Source organism: Ambystoma mexicanum, chromosome 4p (genome assembly GCF_040938575.1).
Source record: "Ambystoma mexicanum isolate Mex_15411 chromosome 4p, UKY_AmexF1_1, whole genome shotgun sequence".
NCBI lineage: Eukaryota > Metazoa > Chordata > Amphibia > Caudata > Ambystomatidae > Ambystoma > Ambystoma mexicanum.
In genome coordinates this window covers 116190134-116208452 of record NC_090927.1, presented here as the reverse complement: position 1 = coordinate 116208452, position 18319 = coordinate 116190134, and the positions used below count along the sequence as shown (strand labels likewise).

General features: G+C 48.1%; 1 protein-coding gene across 2 annotated transcripts in view; it reads right to left on the bottom strand.

Moving 5' to 3' along the window:
* LOC138453050 (uncharacterized) overlaps positions 1-18319 on the bottom strand; it is a 275851-nt gene that overhangs the window by 94211 nt on the left and 163321 nt on the right. The window contains exon 1 of one of the 2 annotated variants that reach the window (XM_069605507.1): positions 4677-4701. The exons of the other annotated variant lie outside the window; for it this stretch is intronic. The gene's annotated coding sequence lies outside the window, so the exon portion shown is untranslated. Of the gene's footprint in view, positions 1-4676; positions 4702-18319 lie in introns of those variants that run through there. 2 annotated transcript variants of the gene reach the window in all.

Here is an 18319-nt window from a genome sequence, read left to right as displayed (position 1 = left end):
TCACCTCATATCGCTGACCTTGTCAATATGTGTATGTATATATTTTTGTTGATGTAACTAAGTTTCGCAATCGCATGTAAATGCTGCGCACTGTTAACCGAAGGGAGGCTTGCGTATTGCAAATAATAAAACAAACAATAAATCTCACTTTCAACTCAACTCCTCGGGTACTTTATACTTTCCCTGACCTTCCCCCAACAAGTCAATATCCCCATAGTTGGGGTTCTGTAGGGCTGCAAAGCTCGCGGACAACGGGGACAAAATTTGGGGGCTTAGAACGCGCCAAGCGAGCCGTTGCAGATGGGAGAGAAGCCAGTTCGCATTTGCACATTGAGGCCCAGTACATAGATGGATTCGAAAATTCAAGTTCTCACAGATGGCTTTACTACGGGATGTTGCAAAGTAAGAATGTATGCTCATTTCGAGTGACGGTCAGCACTTTGATTTTCAGCTCGCGGCCTGAAGAGGCCCACAACTCGCACTGGCAGTATAAGGTTCTATTGTTTTTTGACCTTGAGAGACAGGGACCATGCCGAAAGGACTTCATTTGAAGGCGGTGGTCAATACCGTAAGAGACGATAAGGCAGAAAATTCGGAAACTAGATCGAGTTTCATGTTAGTTCAGTATACGAAAAATCGTTGTCACAAGCACAGTGGGGCTTAACGGACTGCATTACGCAGAGACACAATGGAAATTGCAAATATAATGTAAGTAACTCTTTAGACGGTATTATACCGGAATGAAGAATTAATGGATGAATGAAGAGCAAGTAAAACGTGGGCACATGGGCATGCAGGTCCACATTCCACACGCATGTAGACAAACAGTCGTTTCTCATTGTGTGTTAACCTCGATTTATTCTGTTAGTTTTCGCATTGATTTTAGAGCTGAACATTCTCCAAAGCACTATCCTTGCAAGCAAATAGTTTCTGATCGGCCGTAATAAATAAAATGAATAATAGTAAAGATCGGCTGGCGATACCATTTATCATTTTTATGTTTTCAAAACAGGTATATCCTACCCTACTGGCTACTGCCACCAGTTTCAGACCCCGGCAAATGGTTTTTTTCAACCGCCAGCTGCAGCTTCTCGTAAACGACTGCACCACTTTGACGATCTTATGGGACGATCGCCAAGGGCCCATATGCCCTGACGCGGAACTAGCAGCTAGAAAGCAACATATCAACCTTTACGCTGGCCTAGTGCCTAGTTGATGGAACAGCGACCAAAGTGCTTCTTTTAACGAAAAAAACACCCTGTGTACCATTGTACCATAAAGGAACAGTGCGTGACTCACGATAGAATGGAACAGCATTTGCAGATAGAGAGAAAAGAAAAAAAAGATCACATTCCGGTTTAATATGCCAATTGATGAATATTCTATAAACATTTAATGTCAAATAAATGTACTTTACCAAATGTACTGTTTTGCTGTTTGATTTTAAAGTACAGTTTCATATTCCGAATTGTGGCGTGCTGTGTTGTGAGTTGATCTGTGTTGGTTTCCGGGTTCTATGTGAAGTTGTGTAGAAGACGACTGGGCGCGTTTGCCTACGCAGCACAGTAACGTCACGGAGAGAGGCGGGGAATATGAATGTTTTGATAATGTCACGCTCAGGGGCGGGGATATGATTTAGCGCCGCAAAAGCAGGTCAGCCAGGGCGATGGGGCAAGTGATAGGATTATCACAAAATGGCAGCGCCCTGGTGCCAGTTTTCGCGTGCATTTAATGGACGAAAACTCGGGTAAGGTCCATAGGAATTTTTTCTAAAATCGTGCGATTTAGGCTTCAAAACACATGGCCGACCCGTAGGGACAATAAAAATGTTTGACCGAACCATTTCTTTAACGTCCCAGGGCACGGCCATGAAAGCAGACTTCAGTGTGTGCATTTTCAAATCCAGATTAATAAAATCCATATACACATTAATAAGCCTCAGCAGCGTCATGGGGGTACGAGCGATAAGACCTGTATCATCGGCATAGCCTTATTACCCACAAGCCGATAATCTGCATTCAATTCAGCCAGAGCTTTGTAAAGAAAAAAAAACGGGGCCAATACACATCCTTGACGTACTCCTAGATTTACAAAGAATCTTGTACACTTACACTGCTCTCCAAAATGGACAAACGCCTGGGTGCTTGTGTGAACCAGCTGCAGGACACTCCGTATCCCTGTAGGGCAATCCATGGACCCAAGTACCACACAAATCTTAGATCCGTTAACCTCGTCAAAGGCAATGCTTAGATCCATAAATGCAAAGTACATTTGTTCACCCTTATTAAACAAAAGGTGCGTCTCCAGCAGATAAAGATGCAGGGTTTGATCACTGGTGCCCACACCTGGTTTAAAGCCATATTGGATATCAGAGAGCAGAGAGTTCGAGGAAATCCCTTCCTCAATGCGTCCCACTACTATGAGGCCCAAAGATTTTGAATGACGTCTCCAACAGGGATATCGTCTATAAGCTGATGGACTCTTATGGTCCCCCTTTTAAAAAAGGGGGAAAATAATGGCCATTTTCCAAGAGGGCAGGAATCCCTCTGTTTCCAGAAATGCATTAAAGCTAGTGATCAACTGGGGGCCCCACAGACCCAAAGATACTTTATAAAGATCTGCAGGAACTACATCTGGACCAGGAGCATGATTACAAGCCTGTTCAACAATAGCATCCTCAACTTCTTTCAGGGAGGCAACGAGGCATCACGCTCCCCCAGTATAGGAGTCACTAGAGCCCCCATGTAGAGAAATGTTACCCCCAAAGCAGACTAAATGCGTCCCAGCAGGACCCAAAGCGACAAACTACCTAAATCTTGGTGTGTCATTAGCGGAAACAGCTGTAAGTAAATCCTGCCAAACCCGTTTTTCTTAAACCATGTTCCTGTTCTCTACTGTTGCCTTGTATGCAGCAGTGGAACAGGTAATATCCCCCTTTCTGGTGCTCTCAAAAATTTCAAGCAGCCTTCTTTTGGACAATTTACAATCTTTATCGAACCAACTCTTCTCTCCACTATTTTTATGGGTAAAGTCACACTGCAATTTATCAGACAATGACTCCATCAATTCTATACAACTTTTGACCCTCCCCTCCAAGGGTGTGGTTTCATACAAAATCAAGAGAATTAAATGTAAATTAAGAGAGCACTATTTCCGATGGCGGAGTCAAACGTTGCCCGTGTAATTCTTTTCTTGCAGTGTGGATTAACCTTAGCTAAGTCTAAAAAAGGTAAGTATGAGCGCACTGCCACTGAAGTCACAGACATTCTGCAATGACCTTAAAATATATTGGGCGGCAATGTTGCACGAGCATGCAAAGTAGTCAATAGTTGACAACCCCTGGTGATTTCGAAATGTGGGAGCCGACATCGACATCTGGTGGAACACATCCACATTCAGGGAGCGCAAACCCATTCCGAAAACCACAAACCTAATTGTAATCCCATGGCACAAACATACAGATCCAACATCTGGGGATGTGTAACCGGTTATGTATCTACCTCCAATTCATTGTAGAGGCCCACAGGTATCCCATTACCCAACTTGATGTTGAAGTCACTGCCTATCAATTAACTGAGTTATAATCCAAATGTTGAAATGCTCTCCCTTCCCCTCAGTCTTTAAATGCCCCAAATCTATTGGATTCAGACATTTTACGAAATTGATTAACATCCAGGGTTAAGAGATCATGCAGAACATGTCGGGTGTGTGGTGATGTAGAAATAGAATCCCTTAAACACCTTTCACAATGTCCTCAGAATCTACAGCAAAGAGAATCTTATTTTAAACATTTTGCGTATAGCTTTATTGGACGGTGCCATCTATATATATTACGGATATTTTGATAACAGTAAAATAATGGAGAAAAAAATTCTAAGAATAAAAATCATTGTCTTTTGTATGGTTGTATGAGCGCCTAACATGCAAACAAATGGTAGAGAATGCAGGCGGGTAGGATGGAGCAAGGAGTTGGGAGGTAGGGACAAGGAGATGGACAATGGGCAGAGTGGGGTTAAAAGTGCTGGGGCTGGATAGGAGCCAATAGGAACACGGATGCAAATCGTGTCATTAAAACATGCATTCGTTATCATGTCTAATCAGCGTTTAGGAATCTGTGGCGTTTGAAACTCCGAAGTAAAGTCTATTAAACAAGGTTGGGGGCGGGGTTCTAGAACTCAAAAACAGATTAACACTTTGCCCGCCGCAAATCCTTGGCAGATCACCGAGAAGGGAGTAAAAAAGATCTGATTTTCACGTCCCAGGAAAGCAAGACAAACCCGCACATCCGTGATCAAAAGCACACAAAAGAAATCCCTCTACACCTAAACAGTGTTGGTTTTAATTTTTAAATAAATACTTTTCCTATACCCAATGTAAGGTTACCACACGCGACGTCCGATTTTTGAGGAAGAATTTAATTTTCGAAGCCACTCGGACATTTTTTAATCCCAGAATGTACCAACGTTTCATTTTACGATTACAATTATTCTTTTTTTTTAAAAAAAAAAAAACATTACAAGTGCACCTACACCTCTGGAAACGTGTAGTGTTTGTTCGTCCGCCAATCTACGCAACGGTAGGTTCATTTGTTTAACCAGTGAGACAAGCGGGGCCCAGTTCACTCCAACTAGACCCCGGCATTCAGTAGCAGCCTGAGGCCGAGCAGCAGAACCCACCTTCCAGACCCCTCCGAGCATGCGTGAAGGAGCGCGCGCGCCACACGCGCCGCAATATAACGTTCCATGTGAAAGTAAACATCAAAGGGGGGGGGGAGCAGTGCTAAATAAACACTGCTTTCGGCTAACGAGCCCAACAGTAGTTACATGGGCGCTTTTAACGTCTGTATCATCTTTAGTTTCGTTCTGGGCAATTCAAATCTGTTTACTTTGTCATAATAAAGAGATACGAGGGAGAAGACAATTAAGTCCCCCCCCCTTCACAGTGTGGTGGAACCGCCCAACTTTTAACATTATTCCACCAGCGCACACGTGCAACGTCCTGCTCCAAGAAATAACGTGATTACGCATGCAAGGCCGACGCACCCAGAAGTATTTTGTGGCGGCTTTTGTCGGACTAAGTTTCTTTTAAGGCCTTCCAACGCCGACAAGATTACACTTTAATTTTATCTGATAAAAATCAGCACAGTGGAACATCAATGGGTCAACATGACATGGGGCCTACTGTCATGTGTACTGTGATGTTGCAAGCATGAACGGCGCATGCGCGAGCCTCGTTCCGGGCCGCGCGTGTGCATTAAGAATAAAGAACGTCAGTGCGGGGAGTTGCCGCGGGGATGCCGTGAGGCACACACGCGTGTCCCGTGTCTCCTTGTGTGGATGCGTGTGAGCAAGTGTGTGTGTGCAGCACAGCCCGAGGTACGGGCCAGCACACAACATGTACTAGCATAGCAAGATATGATATGGAGACAGTGGAGTAACTTTGCTGAAAATGTTGAGGCAGGGCTCAAATCGAAGGTACACACAGGGGACGGAGTCCCTCCACTTTATTCAGAGGGTGGATTCAGTCCCCCCCCAGCTAAAATGAGAAACATTGAATGTCCTCTTTGAATTTATGGCAACTTCGGGGATCAAACCGCAGTCGTCAGGTTTGTAGGCCGACACTTCACCACTGCACTATATTACCTGATGAAAAATAACAAACAACTAAAGGTGAAATGTTGCATTTCGGTACTGCAAGTCCCAGGAAAAACATTTGTATTGGTTCTTTGAGTTTAAAACATGCACAGCTGTTAACATTTTCAAAAACACTATTAGAAGAGAATATTCTCTCTTGGTTTTGGGTGTGTGTCGATATTATGAAAGGCAAATGCCATTGGTCCTGTGCAATTTGGGTGGTTATGCAAAGCCAATTTAATTAGTTATCAGGTGACAACAGGAGTCCAGTATCATCCAGTGTGTGTCACTTATCACTGCCTCACGGACATTGGCACTTTCATTGTCTGGGTGTGGGTGGTGAGTTGCGGCCCCACATAAGTTGGATGGGGTGCCTGTGCGCTCGCCATCATGAGCAATAACAACGACCAAGCAGCTGTGCAGGTCCCCCGGCCCTGGTGCCCCAACTGCTGCCAGGAATTAGACCACCTGGAGCTCTGCAACCGATGCCTGAATTTTACATTTCTGGGGCCCCATCCAGCCTGGGGCCCCATTGGAAAATGCAGATTGACAGCCTGGATATGTACTTTAGGGCCACCATGGAGACCAATGATGACAGCAAATTGGCAACACTGCTGTACTATGCTGGGCCTGCGGTGCATGAGGTTTTTCAGTCTCTTCAACCCCCCAACAACTCTTATGATGCAGCGAAGGCCGCTTTACATGACTACTTCCTGCCACTTGCAAACATTGACGGCAAACGTTTTGTCATGCACTCCACTCACCAAAAGGATGATGAGACTCTGGACACTTTCTACAGAAGGTTGCGCTAGCTAGCTCTGCTGTGTGCATGGGACAATCCTGACACAATGATCCGGGACCAACTGATCCAGGGGTGAGCGTCAGGCAAGCTACGCAGGCAGGTGCTGCGGGAACCCGGCATCTCATTGCCTCGCATCCTGGAGCTAGGACGGTGGTAGGAGGTGTCGGAAGTTAGAGCGTCTTGGATGGAGGTGGGGGTGCGCCCTGGAAAAGCAGAAGAAGTCTGTGCAGTGGGCCGTCGCCTGGGTGTTAGAGGTGCCAGGCGCCCAGGTGGGAACCAGCGTGACAGAGACACCAGGTCAGTGGACTCATGTTTGAAGTGTGGTTATGACCTTCCACACCCGGCAGAGTGCCCAGCGCTGGGGAAAGCATGTGGCCGCTGTGGAGCATCGGACCACTATGCCCGAATTTGCCGGGCCCCACTGCTGCTTGTGGTCCAAAGGGGGCCATCAGAGTAGGATTCTTTTGACAACAACGCCCGCCCAACGTTGCCCAAGTGGATCAAGAGGAAGATGGTGCCGTGCCGGAGGATGAGGACGAAGAAGAGGAGGAGAATCTGTTCTTCGTATCCTGTGTGAGCGTGCTGCGGCCCAAGAATAGGCGGCAGCAAAGGTGAATGGGTCATCGGTTCCCATGCTAGTGGACACAGGGGCTTCAGTGAAAGTCATAGCGCGGGAGCACTATGACGCCATGGAGTGTCCGCCAAAGCTGTTGGCTCCCAAGGCACACATCTTCACATTTGGTGGGGTACAGCCAATCCCGCTGGCTGGTGCATTTGTGGCCAATGTGAGGAGGCGTCGATTAGAGCACGTTTCTATGTGACCACGGTGGGCAGTAACACCCTACTGAGCTGTGCGGCAGTGGAGGCGTTGGGCATTGTCACTTTTGTCTACTCTGGGTACGTGGAAGACATCCAGACGCTGCTGGAGAAATACAGCCGCCTGTTTGAGGGCATTGGACGTATGGCAGGTGACCCGGTGAGACTCCACATCCATGAGTCTGTTCAACCGATCGCCCTGAAACATCGAAGGGTCCCATTCCATCTGAGAAACTTGGTCGACCAAGAGCTGGACAATCTGGTCAAACTGGACATACTGAGAAGGTGGAGGGCCCGACACCGTGGGTTTCTCCGATTGTCATCGCCAGGAAACCGAAGCAGCCTGAATCAGTCAGAATATGTGCCAGAGCTCACCACCTTACTCCTCCCTTCCACCAACTCCTCCTCACCTGAATCTTCCACAGAGTCTGATAGAGGTTCTGTGGCCTTCTTTCTTCTAGATTTCCTTGTTTCCTTCCTCTTCTTGTCCTTCCTTTGATGTAAATAAGGACGTGACTCCCCAGAGGCCACCGTGACTGGATGAGAACCAAGTCCTGGGTGCCTCCCAGGAGCCAGCCCCCAATTCCAGGGAAAAAGCCATTAGGCAAGAAAAAACCCTGTGTAGATGAAGGAAGACTGACCCCTATGTCCTGCTAGTGGGAGATCATGACAGAAGTGTAACATTTGTTCTTGGAGTTCTTGAGTAGGTGGAAAGAGGGCTGAATCCCGAAACCATAGTCCTTCTCTTTCTTGCAGGCCTTTAGTCAAAGGTCTCTGTTTCTTCCATGTCTTGTACTCATTCTGAACACTCTGGAGAAATCGGTTGATTACTGCTACGAATCTTTGGGCAATAATCTTTCCTCTTTGGTTGAGGTCACCTCTGTTTCCTGTCCTTCTTCCGGCCAGCTTCTAGAGAGGGCATCTGCTACACCGTTCTGCGTACCTGGAATGTACGTGATCTGGAAATCAAAGTTGGAAAAGTAATATGCCCATCTGGCATGACATGAATTGCGGCATTCCATCTGCTGGAGAACCCGCAGATTCCTATGATCTGTGCGGATGAGAAATGAGTTAGAAGATCCTTGTAGTAGGTGCCTCCACTCTTCGCATGCCATTCTCATGGCTAGCAGTTCTCTCTCAAGAACGGAATCATTTCGTTCACTTGCAGTAAAGGTACGCGAGTAATAGGCGATAGGATGTTCCAGGCCTGTACTGTCTTCTTGTAATAGAACTGCTCCCATGGCTCTGCCTGAAGCGTCTGTCTCCACTATAAAAGGTTTAGATTGGACTGGTTGAAGTAAGACTAGCGCAGTGGTGAATAATTCTTTGAGCTTGGAAAATGCAATCTGTGCTGCCGGATTCCAGTCAAAAGTACTTCCCTTCTTTAGTAGTGAAGTTAACGGGAGTACAATCTCAGAGAATTGAGGAATGAAACAGTGGTAAAAATTTGCCAGACCAAGAAATCGTTGTACATCCTTAATGGAAGAAAGTTCTGGCCATCTGAGAATGGCTTTTACCTTGTCTGAATCCATCCGTACGCCATTCGAGGATACAATGAAACCAAGATAGGGTACCTCGGCAGCTTCGAAGATACACTTCTCGGCTTTAGCATACAGATGATTCTCTTTAAGTCTCTGTAGAACCTCCTTTACCTGAATACGATGATCCTGGAGAGTGGTGGAAAATATCAAGATATCATCTAGATATACTACAAAAGAAATATTGAGCATATCTGCGAATACACGGTTCATGAATCTTTGGAACACCGCCGGGGCATTCATTAATGCAATGGGCATAACACAATACTTGTACAACCCCAACGGTGTTCGGAAGTCAGTCTTCCATTCGTCGTATTCTTAGCAAATGATAGGCTCCACGTAGATAGATCTTTGTGAAGATCTGTGAGTTCCTTACAGCTTCTAATATATCCCTTATAAGGGGCATAGGGTATCGATCCCAAACTGTAATACTGTTTAAACCCTGGTAATCTATACACGGACGCAGCTCCTTGGTTCCCTTTTTTGCTACAAAGAAAAGAGACGCTCCACAGGAAGATCTTGACTTCCTTATCAGTCCATTCTTGAGGTTAGAGTCTATGTACTCCTTCAGAGCGATTCGTTCCTGCTGGGATAACGGGTACATCCTAACGGTAAGGATACTTCTTCCTTCAGTGCTATACTGCAATCTTCAGGGCGGTGAGGTGGGAGGAGCTTGGGGATGACGTCTTCGAATATCTCTTCGTATTCTTTGTACTGTGCCGGAATAGCAGAAATGGAAAGATGTGGTTGAGCTACTAGGTATGCCGATTGCACTTCTGCCTGTGATTCCTTGATACAATGTTTTCCACAATATTCTAAATTTAAACTTAGTCGATTGGAACCCCAGTCGATGCAAGGGTTATAGAGTCTCAACCAAGATATTCCAAGTATCAGAGGGAAGTGTGCAGCTCTGATTACATCGAATATGATCTCTTCTGTATGGTGACCCATGGATATCTGAATAGGTAGGGTCTCCGTAGTTACAGGGTCTAAAGACAGAGGACGACCATCAACTCCTTCCACAGGAATTATTCTCTTCGTAGGTTTGAGAGGAATCATTTTGTCTTGAGCCCAGGAGGTGTCAATAAAGTTGCTTGCTGCTCCGCAGTCCAACATGGCAAGTACTGGAATTGTGATTCCGGTTGAGATTGATAACAATACCTGAAAAACCATCAGTCTGTTGTCTTCTACCCCTTCTCCTGATCTGGTGGTGTTACAAGGACTTGTGCTACCTTCCCCGTCATCTCCCTTGCATAGACACGGGGTTGTGCATTTCCCGAACGCTGGGATGGGATCTCAGTGCAGTCCTTCAATTGGTGTTTAGATGATCCACAGTACATGCACAAATTCAATTCTCATCTTAGTTTTCTTTCTTCTGATGACAGGGGTCCTCTTGTAGTGCCTACCTGCATCGGCTCTTTCGTTGAAGGTCAATCTTTAGAGGTCAGAAGGAGGTAACCCAATTGATGACCTCGACCTCTCCTTCTCTCATGACATCTCTCATTAAGTCTGAATTCAATCCGAAGAACCAATGTCACTAATTCAGAGAATGTCTCAGGTCTTACCACACGTGCTAACTCATCCTTTATCTCTTCAATCTGTTGGGCCGTGTCTGGCCATCCTGCCAAGGCAGCCAACCCTTGAAATTGGGATACATAAGATTGAACGTCCATGTTCCCTTGCTTGACATCCAATAAGGCTTCATATGGAGAATACTGAACCTCCGGTCTCTCGAATCGTGCCTTAAAATTGCGAACAAACAGATCATAGTTGTTTACTGAAGGATCATCAGCAGTTACTAAGGGTGTCGCCCATGTCAATACGCTACCCGTCAGGTTTGCTATCAAAAACCCCACACAAGACCTTCCTGACTAAAAAATCCTTCTTCTGAATGAAAAATAAACTGAACAGGCGTCAAGAAACTCCTTCTTACCCTTAGGGTTTCCATTGTATGTGTTTATAGAAAGGGCATTGGCGGTAAATCACCTCTCCCTTTGTCTCTGACAAAGATCTGTTGACGAAGAGTCTGGTTTTCCGCCTGTAGCGATTGCATGTCAACTCGTAGGGCTTGAATAGCGCTACACATCTCTTGCATCTCTTGTATCTGTTCTGGAGTAGCCATTGTTCTTTTTCTTTGGTGTTGTATACTATCAAAGGTCACCACCTTACTCCTCCCTTCCACCAACTCCTCCTCACCTGAATCTTCCAAAGAGTCTGGCGGAGGTTCTGTCTCCTTATTTCTTCTAGATTTCCTTGTTTCCTTCCTCTTCTTGTCCTTCCTTTGATGTAAATAAGGACGTGATTCCTCGGAGGCCACCGTGACTGGATTAGAACCAAGTCCTGGGTGCCTCCCAGGAGCCAGCCCCCAATTCCAGGGAAAAAGCCATTAGGCAAGACAAAATCCTGTGTAAATGAAGGAAGACAGAGAACTGGAAGAGGTGGAGTAGAATTCTCCAATTCTCCGAAGTGTAGGAATACTTCTGGTTGGATTCCGGACTGTGTAGCGACCGGGTTGAATCCAAGTAAGGAATAGGACCAGCGACAACGAAAGGCTGCATACTGCTCTCATTACTGGCTGGCAGATCCAAGGTGGAAATGATGACAGGAGTCGCTAATCGTCACGACCCTCGCCCAAAACCCCCTCTGGAAAACCCATTGGCCAAGTGGAGTAAGGACTCGGGCCTCTAGAGCCTGGCATCCTCTTTAAAAGCCCTCATGGGGCCAGTCCTGGCGCCTATGGTGCCAGGCTCATACACCGTGAAAAACAATGTGCTTGGGAACTACTTTATTGTATTGTCAGCCAAAATGGAGGCATCCACATAGCTTGGTCCCTAAGAACCAAGCTATGCAGTCTAGTGTTTTGGGTGTGGTAGCCTAGGGACTACTTTACCTGGAGTATTTTGTTGGGGCTATTTAAACCACACCCGAGCAAGACAAAACGCTTCGCATTACTTTGCAGCTTGCAACGTGACGCTCACTGTGTCCAGCTATTGCCTCAAACCTTGGAGGAGCAGAACCTGCAAGGAGACAAAAGAAACATCATTAGCAGCAGCATCTTACCTGCAGTCTTCATCTTTAAACACTCGCAGCTACTGAGAACAGCTTCCTCGAATCTGCACGCCTCCCAGACAGAACGACCTGAAAGAGGAAGATAGAGGCAACATTAAAGAAAGCAGTAGAGACATTTACAAATTAAGAACTGCTCAAAAGGCTTACCTGGCTGGTCGACTCTCGGCTGGCACCAGTCCGGACATTCCACTCGCGCTGAAGAACACCACGACCTACAAGGAAGGAAAACACAGGTTAGCAAAGGCAAGACTTCGCAGCGCTGCGCATAGCGCTTACTTACCGCATCATAGCGCAATTAATGCGCCATCATTTACCAGAGGGGCTCAACCAAGCCAGTTCGCCGCGCTGAAGCTCTGCATACCTAAGGGAGAAAAAATAGACATTTTAAACAAAGAAAGGCATGCCGGATAGCAACAAAACTAATAAGACCTACCTGAACAATATCAAACGGGCCGGCGTCAGTGAAGTAACTGGACCGCACTCGCCCAAGAAAGACAACGTGCCCGTGCAAAGAAGGCAGGACGGAGAGCACGTCTAATTCTACCCCAAGGTGAGGCAGAACCTTCCCCGCAGACCACATCAGGGCAAAGCTTAGAAGCATATCAGCGAGTAACCCGGCTGGGTGGCGTCCCTGTGGATACCAGGTGAACGTAACAGAACACGAAGCCTACCATAACAAATCCACCTGGGTGCCATGGAGACATCAGAAATGGACCAATTGGCCCAATTACTAGGAGGGTTTCGTGCTGAGGTTAATTCTGCCCGACAAGAGACTAATGTCCTCCAGAGAGACCTAATAGTGACCAAAGAACGCACTGAAAAGATTAGCAGGCAATACTTGCAATGACAGGCAGGACAGATGCCTCTACCTGGAAACAATCCAACGATGAAAAACCCCACCATACCACCCACTCCGGTACAGATCACGTTACCTGGAACAGTGCCCCTGGCACCACCAGAAAGGTTCTCAGGCGACCCACGGAGTATGCGGCATTCATCAATCAGTGCCGCCTTCATTTTCTTTGAAGGCCTGGAGCATTTCCAAACGACTAAGCTCGGGTAGCTTTTGTCTTATCATACCTGAGTGGTAGTGCAGCAGATTGGTCGGTGCCGTTGGTAACCCATGACGATTCTCAATTACATGACTTTGGGGGGTTCCAGAGAGAAATGGAAAAACGTTTTGCTCGCCATACCCAGGAACAAGCAGTAGACAATGAACTCTTGTCCCTCCCACAGGGGAATCAGGACTTGTTAACGTACATTGCTACTTTCAACAGACTGGTTGCCGAAGCTAGATGGCCAGAAAACAAAAAGAACCACGTTATTCCATCAAGGTTTATGAGGCGAATTAAAGGACGTCTTAGCCCAGGTGGTTGATCCACCCAGAGACTGTGCAGAATTCATAAATCTGGTTGTGCAGCTAGACGACCGGTTGCAGGACCGAAAGGCAGACCGGTCTAAGACGGACCCTCGGACCGTGCATGTTCGTCCAAGGGAAAACACACCCGTGTACCTGAAAATGCTGTAGAACCCATGCAGATTGGAGGGATACGGCCTCCATTAACAAAACAAGAGCGGGTCAAAAGAAGACAACAACAGCTTTGTTTGTATTGTGGGAAACCAGGACATTTCCTGAAGGACTGTCCAGTAAAACCCCCAAGAAGAACAGTTGGGGCCAGAGAAGGATGAAGCTAAGGAATAGGAAAACTACCAAGCTCGACAAACGTAGAGGTCAGTTTGTCGAGTGAGAAGAAAGAGTTGCTGACCTCACACTTTGCAATACCAGTGATCTTAATTAACCACCAACAGTCGTCAAGAATGCATGCCGTTGAAGCATACATCGATAGCGGAGCAGTTGGAAATTATATTGATCAAGAACTGGCAGCAGAGATGGGGCTTCCTTTGTGTTCTAAGCCAACTATGGACAAGGTAACCACCGTGGATGGGACAGAAATCGCTTCCGGACCAGTAACCCAGTGCACAGCCAGGGTAACCTTGCTGTGCCAGGACGGACATTGGGAGTCTATTTCATTCCATCTCATCAAGGCACCTCAGTTCAGGCTAATACTAGGGATGCCATGGTTGGTTGCTCACAACCCTTTGATAGACTGGCGGGCATGAAAATTAACCTTCCCCGGTGACTGCTCCCCTGCCTGCTATTACCAAGAGGAGAAACCCGACGTCTGTATCCCCATGACTCCCGGAGCGACAGTATAAACCCTGGGAGCAACTAATACCTTGGCAAGTGAATACCATGATTTCCAGGATGTTTTCCGAAAGGACCAAGCAAATACATTGCCGCTGCAAAAGCCCTATGACTGTCAGATCGACCATGTTCCTGGTGCACAAATCCCTTGCGGCAGGATCTACGCTCTCACAGAACCAGAAAACCTTAATTTGAAATCCTATTTAGACCAGTACCTTGCAAACGGATTTATCCGTCCTTCGAAGTCCCCCGCAGCCAGTCCGTTGTTCTTCGTACCCAAAAAGGAAGGAGACTTGAGAACCGGTATTGACTGCAGCGCATTGAACCAGATCACCGTGAAGAACCGCTACCCCTTGCCACTTATCCCTGAGATGCTAGACCAAGTTAAAAATGCCCAGATTTATACCAAATTGGACCTTCGAGGAGCGTACCACCTGGTCCAAGTCAGAAAAGGAGATGAATGGAAAACCGCCTTCCCAACTAAGTACGGCTGGTTCGAATATCAAGTCATGCCCTTCGGTTTATGCAACGCTCCTGCGGCATTCCAATATTTCATGAATGACGTCTTAAGGGAGTTAATTGATGTGTGCACCTTAGTGTACATAGACGACATCTTAGTATACTCAGCCTCGGAACAAGATCATGTCAGGCACGTTCGTTCAGTCCTCACCAAGCTCCGTCAACATCGCTTGTTTGCAAAGCTTGAAAAATGCTTTTATCACGTCACCGAAGTAGAATTTCTTGGTTTTATTCTTACTCCAGGAGGCATCAGAATGGACGTGCCCAAGGTAGATGCCATTCTGAAACGGCCTTCACCGACGTCTCTGAAAGGGGTACAAAGCATGCTGGGCTTTGCAAACTTCTACTGCCGGTTCATCCCAGACTTCTCTCAGGTTATGCACCCAATCACAGTACTATTACGAAAAAACAATAACAAGTTTGCTTGGACTAGGGAACTGAACCCGGAGAGACGGGAATACTCCTTCTTCTCCCCGCCACATAACGTCCACACTAGGCTGGACTACATGCTAGTCAGCCTGGAGCAGCAAGCCACTTTCAGCGAGGCACAATACTTACCCAGAGTATTATCAGACCACTCACCCCTGTCGGTCACTTGGGAGGTACACCCGCCCAGACCCCCTATCCCTACATGGAGACTGCGAGCAGAAGCATTGCTTGACGCGGCCTTCAGGGACCACGTACAAGACAGCACAGACGAATATTGGCTACACAATCTAGGCAGCGTAGATCGCATCAGCACCGCTTGGGAGGCGTATAAGGTGGTCATGAGAGGGGACATGCTGGCAGCGGTAGGGGGAACCCAAAAGGCCATCACGAACGCCCTGGCAAAAGCAGAAAGTAAGCTGGGGGAGCTGGAGAATAGAGCGAACCCGACCCCCGAGCAGGTACGGGAAATAATAGCGCAGAGACAAGCCTGTCTGTCACACTGGGAGTCCCTGGGGAAACTAAGCTACGCCAAGCACACGGAAAGGACACACGCCCTGGGAGACAAGCCCGGCAAACTCCTGGCCTGGCTGTACAAAAGGGAATCCCCTAGGACCCCCATCTGCCACATCCTCAGACCAGATGGCACTGCGGTGCACACCCAGGCTGATATTAATATGGTCTTCTCCGAATACTACCAGGACTTATATTCTCAAGCCCCGCCCCCGTTAGACACCGGGATCGAGGACGCCCTAGACTGCATAGAGTTACCCAAACTAGACCCACAGTTGGCCGCAACCCTGGAAGACCCAATCACCCCAGACGAGGTCAAGGCAACCATTAGATCTTTACCCTCTGGGAAAGCCCCAGGTATGGATGGTCTCCCGGGGGAATTCTATAAGACATATGAGGAGACCCTCGCCCCGCTGCTGGCACAAGTGTACAATGAGGCTTTCGAACGCGGCATACTCCCTGACTCCATGAGGGAAGCTGTAATCATCCCCTTGCTGAAGCCCGGCAAAGATGGAACAGATTGCGGTTCCTATAGACCTCTCTCCATGCTCAATGTCGACTGCAAAATACTTTCGGCACTCCTCGCCAACAGGCTACGCAAGGTGATCCCCCTGTTGATTCACCACGACCAAACTGGCTATGTACCTGGGCGCTCTATCACTGAAAACTTACGCAGGTTGCACCACATCATATACCGCACTGAGCATGACACCCAGAAATACGCGGTGGCATCACTAGACGCCACCAAGGCCTTTGATTCGGTTAATTGGGAATGGTTGTACGCCACCATGGCCAGGATGGGCATTGGACCCGCCTTTCTTAAATGGACCCATTTGCTTTACACACACCCCGAGGCTAGAGTGCGTACCAACAAGACGTACTCTGACAAATGGCCCCTCCACAGAGGCACACGACAGGGATGTCCCTTATCTCCCATGCTCTATATCATTGCTGCTGAGCCAGTGGCCGCGTACATCCGGCAGGAATACGGTGGGGGAGGCATTATACTTGATGGAGTGACTCACATCATCTCCATGTACGCGGACGACACCCTCCTCTACCTCAATAACCCTGAGCATCTCCTGCCCTACATCTTGGAGACTCTGGACTGCTTCCAAAAACACACAGGCATCCAGATAAACAAAGACAAGTCGTGTCTCTACCCCCTCGCAGCGCTACACAGCAATGAGGGCGGACCCCTGCCCCCACTGGCTCTCCAGTGGCAGGTAACGTCCTTTAAATACTTGGGCATTGTCATACACCGTAGCCCGTACACAGAACACATCCTCAACACAGCCAGATCAAAGGACGCACTCACCAACTCCATGGCCTTCTGGGGCAAACTTCCCCTTTCTGTGGCGGGGAGGGCGGGTCTCCTCAAAATGGTAGCGCTCCCACGCCTACTGCATTGCTTCACCAATGTCCCCTACAACATCCCCTCAGCCTTTTTCAGAGAATTGAACAAACTCTGCAGAGAATTCCTGTGGCAGGGAGGCAGGCACAGGGTGGGGCTTGACATCCTCCAGAGACCCTACGAGAGGGGCGGACTGAAAGTCCCTAATTTCGAACTATATTATCTGGCCAGCCAATTGAAACACGTAACGCACTGGATGGCGGATGAAACCACCACTGACACCAGACTTCTCCAGCCGGCCCTGCCACTACTGCTACTTAGAGACTTGTTGTGGGTCGGGAAGGGGGCTCCACAACGTCACCCATACCTGGCCATGTTGGGAACCCAGCTCTGGAAGAGGGCCTGTAAGGCTGTGGGGCTGCGAGATCCGTACTCCCCACAGATCCCCATCGCTGCAGTCATGGCGACACCCTCATGGGGGCACACCGAGGCTCGCTCGGTATGGGAGCCCCACGGAGTAGCGACGCTGGGCGACCTCATGCACGAACACGAACTTTCTACATTCTCCGACCTCTGCGAGTCGACGGGCCTGCCCATCGGGCAGTTCTTGCTCCACGGGGCAATAACTCGGGCCTTAAGGAAGAGATGGCCTGAGGCAGACAATCGATTTACAGAGAATGAAACCATCGAAACCTTGCTGGACACAGCCGAGGGAGGCCACGAAACCTCCAGAATATACGAGGCCCTGTTACAGGCAACAACAACGAATGAACTGAAATGCAAAAAGAGATGGGAGAGCGAAATGGGCCTTGTATTCGAGGACAACGCATGGGAAAAGATTACCCACTACCACAAAAAGACCTCCAGAAATGCACGCCTCCAATTAATACAGCTATACATCACGAACCGAGCCTACCTCACACCTGACGCCATATCTAAGTTCAAGGGGGCCTCGCCACAATCATGCCCCAAGTGCCATGCGCCACAAGCAGGAATGACCCATATGTTCTGGAGCTGCCCCATGGTCCTGAGGTTCTGGACCCAGGTACGAGATAGGGTGGCGCTGGCCGGGATAGAAGTCGAAATTCACGAACCAGCAGCTTGCATACTGGGGGCTTACAAGCGAAGCACCAAGAACAAGCCCCTAAATAGACTCCTGGACTTGATTTACATAACGGCAAAAAGGCGCATAGCCATGAGCTGGAAGAGCGCACGAGGACCTGGTGAGGCCCTTTGGTGGTACGATCTCAAGAGATGGGTCGCCGCGGAGACGGCGGCTTGGGAAATGGCCATCCAGGTACAAAAACTTGACTCCAGTGCAGATCTTCTCCGCTGGGTAGAACTGACTGAGCCGCTCCTCCGTTCAGCGACATCGGCCAGCACTCCAAACAGTCCTGGTAGTCCCTGCTCGACACATGAGCACATTGAATGATTGGGGACTGA